This window comes from Chionomys nivalis, chromosome 18, assembly GCF_950005125.1.
Source record: "Chionomys nivalis chromosome 18, mChiNiv1.1, whole genome shotgun sequence".
In the NCBI taxonomy this organism is placed as follows: Eukaryota; Metazoa; Chordata; class Mammalia; order Rodentia; family Cricetidae; genus Chionomys; species Chionomys nivalis.
In genome coordinates, this window is record NC_080103.1 from 10,874,600 (window position 1) to 10,881,807 (window position 7,208).

The 7,208-nt window shown below is 41.6% G+C and overlaps 1 pseudogene; it reads left to right on the top strand.

Annotated features, from left to right (window-relative positions):
* Positions 1-268: 268 nt before the first annotated feature.
* Positions 269-6,236, top strand: LOC130889978 (40S ribosomal protein S25-like; annotated as a pseudogene).
* Positions 6,237-7,208: the final 972 nt, after the last annotated feature.

The following is a 7,208-nucleotide window of genomic DNA, read 5'->3' on the forward strand; positions in this document are numbered from 1 at the left end:
TTGCCTAGTCATCACACAAGGACTGTAAATTTAGAAAGCTGTTTGTTAAAAGTCTAAAAATTGTGGTGTCTGGGAGGGCTCGACCTCTCGATTAATAGCATAACACACTAACCGATTGCGCCACAGAGTCGTTAAAAAGATGAAATCTCATCCACTTGATGAGCCAGACATCACCATGGCAGTCACACCTGTGATGTCCACTTTGTCGCAGCCGAGCATCCGGAACAGGAGACCTCGAAGGCAACCTGCAGGGCTCCCTGCCGGCCCCATGGCCGCTTCCAGATCTCGCGCGACCTTTATGAACCCGGCGCCTCCAGGACACTTTGACCCCTACGCCACCGGGGGTCGGGGCCTTCTAGGACTCCACGCTGGCGGAGTCGGGTTCCGGGCGACCAACAGGACTCTGCAAAGGAGCCCAAGTAAGCGTTAGGGTTTGGTTTTTTACAGACCCCGAGCACACACGCGCGAGGGGTGGTCGCCCCAGGTGTGTGCTGGAGCCTCAGCGAGACACCAGTGGGGAAGGCGGCAAGTGAGGTTCCCGTGCTCAGGGAGTCAGGAAGGGAAGGAGATGGACGAACTTGACACTGAGTGGAGAGGGACCCCCGGGGGGGGGGAGGCGGCCTGGGGGTGGGATTGGGGGCTGTGCACCACAGAGACCAGGTCTTTGTCTCTATCTCCATCTGTCTCTGGACGAAAGTTGTATGGTGATAGTAAGATAGTCATCAGTCTACTACAGGACAAAGCCAGTTCAGGCACCCTCTCCTCCACTGCCCAGGCTCTTAGCTGGGGTCATCCGTGTGGACTCCTGGGAAACCCTCAAGAGCCAAGCCTCTTGCCAAACCCAAACTGGCTTCCTCAATTAAAATATCCCCTTCTCTGCTCCCATATATGTCCTTCCTCCATCTCAACCATCCCACTCTCCCAAGCTCTCCCCAACCCTCACCTTCTCCCTTCTCTCTAACCCTCTCTCCTTCCCCCCACCCCACTCATACCCCCATGCTCCCAATTTTTGCCTGGCATTCCTGTCTGCTTCCATTTTCCAGGAGGATCTATATATGTTTTTTGTGGGTTCACCTTATTATTTAGCTTCTCTAGGATCATGAACTATTGGCTCAATGTCCTTTGTTTATGGCTAGAATCCACTAATGAGTGACTACATACCATATTCATATTTTGGGGACTGGGTTATCTCAATCAGGATAGTGTTTTCTATTTCCATCCATTTGCATGCAAAATTCAAGATGTCTTTTTTTTTTTTAACCACTAGTAGTACTGTAATGTGTATATGTGCCACACTTTCTGAATCCATTCTTCCATTGAGGGGCATCTAGGTTGTTTCCAGGCTCTGGCTATTACAAATAAGAACAGATTCTTTTGTAGTATGATTGGGCATTCTTGAGTATATTCCCAAGAGTGGTATTGCTGGATCCTGAGGTGATTGACTCCCAACTTTCTGAGAATCTGCTACATTGATTTCCAAAGTGTTTGCACAAGTTTGCATTCCTACCAGCAATGGATGAGTGTTCCCCTTACTCCACATCCTCAACAGCATAGGCTATCATTGGTGGTTTTAATTTTAGCCATTCTGACAGGTGTAAGTTGTCTTGATTTGCATTTCCCTGATAGCTAAGTAAGTTGAACATGTCCTTAAGTATCTTTTGGCCATTTGAAATTCTTCTGTTGAGAATTCTTTGTTCAGCTCAGTATCCCATTTTTTATTTGGGTTAATTAGAATTTTAATATCTAGTTTCTTGAGTTCTTTATATATTTTGGAAATCAGACCCTTGTCTGATGTGGGGTTGGTGAAGATCTTCTCCCATCCCATAGGTTGCCTTTTTGTCTTAATGACAGTGTCCTTTGCTTCACAGAAGCTTCTCAGTTTCAGGAGGTCCCATTTATTCATTGTTGCTCTTATTGACTGTGCTACTGGAGTTATACGTTGGAAGTGGTCTCCTGTGCCCATATATTGCAGGCTACTTCCCATTTCCTCTTGTATCGGTTTCAGTGTGGTCTCTAATCCATTTGGACTTGAGTTTTGTGCATGGGGATAGGTATGGATCTATTTTCATTCTTCTACAGGTTGACATCCAGTTATGCCAGCACCACTTGTTAAAGATGCTTTCTTTCTTCCATTGTATAATTTTAGCTTCTTTGTCAAAAATCAGATGTTCATAGGTTTGTGGATTAATATCGGGGTCTGTGATTCGATTTCATTGGTCAATGTCTCTGTTTTTATGCCAATACCAAGCTGTTTTCATTAGTGTAGCTCTGTAACAGAGTTTGATGTCAGGGATGGTCATGCCACCGGAAGTTCCTTTATTGTATAGAATTGTTTTGGCAAGCCTGTGTTTTTCGTTTTTCCATATAAGTTTATTATTGTTCTCTCAAGGTCTGTGAAGAATTGTGTTGGGATTGTGATGGGGATTGCATTGAATCTATAGATTGCTTTTGGTAGAACTGCCATTTTTACTATGCTGATCCTCCCAGTCCAAGAGCATGGGAGATCAGTCCATTTTCTGGTGTCCTCTTCAATTTCTTTCTTCAAAGACTTAAAGTCCCTGTCAAGTAGATCTTTCACTCTTTTGGTTAGTGTTACCCCAAGATACTTTATGCTATTTGTGGCTATCGTGAAAGGTGATGTTTCTCTGATTTCCCTCTCTGCTTCTTTATCATTTGTGTATAGGAGAGCTATTGATTTTTTTTGAGGTGATCTTGTATTCTGCCACATCACTGAAGGCATTTATGAACTGTAGGAGTTCTCTGGCAGAGTTTTTGGGGTCACTTATATACACTATCATATCATCTGTAAATAATGCAAGTTTGACTTCTTTCTTTCCTATTTGAATCCCCTTGATCTCCTTATGTTGTCTTATAGCTATTGCTAGACTTCAAGCACTGTGTTGAAAAGATATAGAGAGAGTGGACAGCCTTGTCTTGTTCCTGACTTAATTTTTCTCCATTTAATTTGATGTTAGCTGTTGGCTTGCTGTATATTATATTTATTATATTTACTATTATATTATATGTTCCTTGCATCCCTAATCTCTCCAAGACCTTTATCAAAAATGGGTGTTGAATTTTGTCAAATACTTTTTACCATCTAATGAAATGATCATACGGTTTTTTCTTTCAGTTTATTTATATGATGGATTACATTGATAGATTTTCGTATGTTGAACCGGCCCTGCATCTCTGGGATGAAGTATACTTGATCATAAGGGATGATTTTTTTATATGTTCTTGGACTCGGTTTTCCAGTATTATATTGAGAATTTTTGCATCGATGTTCATGAGTGAGATTGGTCTGTAATTATCTTTCTTGGTTGAGCCTTTGTGTGGTTTAGGTATCATGGTAACTGTAGCTTCATAAAAACAGTTGGGCAATGGCTCTTCTGTTTCTATTATGTTGAACACATTAAGGAATATAGGTATTAGCTCTCGCTGGAAGTTCTGGTAGAATTCTGGATTAAAACCATCTGGCCCTTGGCTTTTTTTTTTGGTTGGGAGGTTTTTGATGACTTGTATTTCCTCAAGACTTATAGGTCTATTGAAATTGTTTAGCTTGCCTTGATTTACTTTTGGTGTGTGGTATTTATCTAAAAAATCTTCATTTCTTTACATTTTCCAATTTTGTGGCATACAGGCTTTTGTAGTAAGACCTAATGATTCTCTGAATTTCCTCAGTGTCTGTTGTTATGTCCCCCTTTGCATTTCTGATCTTGTTTTTTGAGTGTTCTCTCTCTGCCTTTTGATTAGTTTGGATAGGGGTTTGTCAGTTTTGTTGATTTTCTCAAAGAACCAGCTCTGTATTTCACTGATTGTTTTGTGTGTGTGTGTGTGTGTTTCTATTTAGTTGATATCAGCCCTCAGTTTGAATATTTCCAGTCTTCTAGTCCTCCTGGGTAAGTCTGCTTCTTTTTATTCTAGATCGCTCAGGTATGCTCTTAAGTCTGTAATGCTATTAACTCTGTTTTCTTTATGTGGACACTCAGTGCTATGAACTTTCCTCTTAGCACTGCTTTCATAAAGCCCCATAGGTTTGGGTATATTGTGTCTTCATTTTCGTTGAATTCAAGAAAGACTTTAACTTCTTTCTTATTTCTTCCTTGACCCAGGGGTGGTTCAGTAGTTGACTGTTCAGTTTCCATGAGTTTGTAGGCTTTCTGGGGGTTATATTGTTGTTAAATTTTAACATTACTCCATGGTGATCCGATAAGACACAGGTGGTTTACTTCAATATTTTTGTATCTGTGGATGTTTGCTTTGTTACTGAGTATGTGATCAATTTTTGAGAAGGTTTCAGGAGGTACTGAGAAGACAGTATATTCTTTTTTTTTTTTTTTTTTTTTTTTTTTTTTTTTTTTTTTTTTTTTTTTTTTGGTTTTTCGAGACAGGGTTTCTCTGTGGTTTTGGAGCCTGTCCTGGAACTAACTCTTGTAGACCAGGCTGGTCTCGAACTCACAGAGATCCGCCTGCCTCTGCCTCCCAAGTGCTGGGATTAAAGGCGTGCGCCACCACCGCCCGGCCAAGACAGTATATTCTTTCCTCTTTGTGTGGACTGTTCTATAGCTGTCTGTTAAAGTCCATTTGATTCATTCCATCTATTAGTTCTCTTATTTCTCTGTTAAGTTTCTGTCTGGTTGACCTGTCCATTAGTGAGAGAGGAGTGTTGAAATCTCCAACTACTAGAGTGTGGGGTTTCATATATGCTTTGAGTTCTAGTAATGTTTCTTTTATGTATGTGGGTGCTTTTATATTAGGGGCATAGATATTCAGGATTGAGACTTCACCTTGATGAATTGTTCCTGTTATGAGTATAAATGTCCTTCTCCATCTCTTCTGATTGATTTTAGTGTGAAATCAATTTTGTTTGGTATTAGGATAGCCACACCCGCTCGTTTCTTAGTTCCTTTTGATAGGAAAACCTTTTCCCAGGTCTTTACTCTGAGGTAGTGTCTGTCTTTGAGTTTAAGGTGTCTTTCTTATAAACAGCAGAATGTTGCATCCTCTTTTCGTATCCATTCTCTTAACCTGTGCCTTTTTATAGGTGAATTGAGTCCAATGATATAAAGCAATATTAATGACCAGTGGTTGTTAACTCTGGTTTTTTTTTTTTTTTGGTGGTAGTATTTGTGTGTTTCCCTTCTTTAAGTGGTGTTGGTGGAGGGTTATCAGATGTCTGTGCGATTGTGGGTATTTTTGGCTTCCTTGGGTTGAGGTTTTCCTTCTAGTACTTTCTAGCCCTTCTGTAGGGCTGGGTTTATGGATACATATTGCTTAAATCTGTTTTTGTCATGGAATATCTTGTTTTCTCCATCGATGGTGAAAGAAAGCTTTGCTGGGTTTAGTAGTCTGGACTAGCATCCATGGTCTATTTGTGTCTGCAGCACATCTATCCAAGACCTTCTGACTTTCATGGTTTCCATTGAGAAGTCAGGTTTAATTCTGATAGGGTTACCTTTATATGTTACTTGACCGTTTTCCTTTGCAGCTCTTAATATTCCTTCCTTATTCTGTATGTTTTGTGCTTTGATTATTATATGGCAAGGAGATTTTTTTTTTGATCCAGTCTATTTGGTGTTCTGTAAGCTTCTTATACCTTCATAGAAATATCCTTCTTCAGGCTGGGAAAGTTTTCTTCTATACTTTTGTTAAATATATTCTTCCAATATCAATTTTCTTAAAGAATACCAGGTAAAAAGCAGAGTGTGTATGAAGAGCAAAATGAAAAGTGTTCTTTGTTTCTTTGTGGGATGACAAAATAAGTCTGGTGAGCTATATATTTCTCTTGCCTACCTCTGACTTTTTCCCGACATCTTAGGGAGGCGGCAGTGTCCTTCCCACTCTCCGAGCTCTGTCACGCCGCCCAGGGGCGACAACAAGAAGAAAGAAGACCGAGATTCGGCCCAAAAGGACACAGGCCCAGTAAAGAACTCTGGTGGCAAGGCCAAAGGGAAGGAGTGGTCCAGAAGCAAAGTTCAGGGCAAACTCAACCATCTAGTCCTGTTTGACAAGGCTCCATATGACAAACTCTGTAAGGAAGTCCCTAACTGTAAGCTTTTTACTCCAGCTGTGGTCCCTGAGAGACTGAAGGTTCAGGGATCCCTGGCCAGGGCAGCCCTTCAGGAGCTCTTAGTAAAGGGCTCATCAAGCTGGTTTCAGAGCACAGAGCCCAAGTAATTTCCACCAGAAACACAAAGGGCGGGGACGCCCAAGCTGCTGGTGAAGATACTTAAGTAGGTTCAATTGGCTGTACATATAGAAAAATAAAACTATTTAAATCAAAAAACAAAAGAAAAGAAAGATAATGGACCTCTGTAACTGTAAGCCAGACCTAGTTAAATGTTTTCCTTTCTAAGAGTTGCTGAGGTCATGACGTCTCTTACAGCAACAGAACACGAAATAAAACTCAGACCAGAGAGGACACCAAATGAGGGAGGGACGACCACACCAAAGTGGACAGATTTCCAAGAACTGAAAACTATAAATCTTGGGAAAAGCCACGAAAGCACAATAACTCATGTTAGTAGCCATGAATAAAACTTAGGCTGGATTGTCGGCTATAGTCTGTAATTCTACAGAGGCTCCTAGGCAAGAGGACCAGGAATTCCAGTTACATCAGCCTGGGACCCTGTCAAAAACAGAACAAAACAAAATGGAAAAGGCAGTGGGCCTTATTTTTTAAAGCTGGATGAAAAGACTCTCCAGCAAGCCTATGAAGCCCAGCTCCTTCAACTCTGAATACTGTCCTCTGACCTTCATATCTGCACCATGGCTCCCTCTCCCTGTTCCCTTTCCTCTCTACCCCTCCCCTCACAGGCTTGCTGGGAGGAGAATTCACAGAAACTTGGTATAGAAGTTGACTTTTAAAAACTGTTCTATTGTAAGATACTTTAATACTTTTGTTAGCATACAGATATGAAAAAGGGAAACTCTGTTTGCTGACTGCCTGCTGCAGACGGAAAGGATGAATTTAGACGTTCTTTCCTATTTGATGTAAAATTTCCTCAGTGATGCGAGGGACATCAGTGAGGCTGTGAGTGAGGCCCTAGTGTGAGGCTGCCGCCAGCTCCTCTGCTGCTGTAGGTGAAGGAGTGGAGGAAGCGGAGAGGGGAGTGTTGTTGCCATCCCAAGGCTTGAGAGCAGCTCCCGGTGTTTGCAGAGCAGAGGAGAGCTTGGTGGATTTTCTTCCTTGCGGAGAGCTGGAT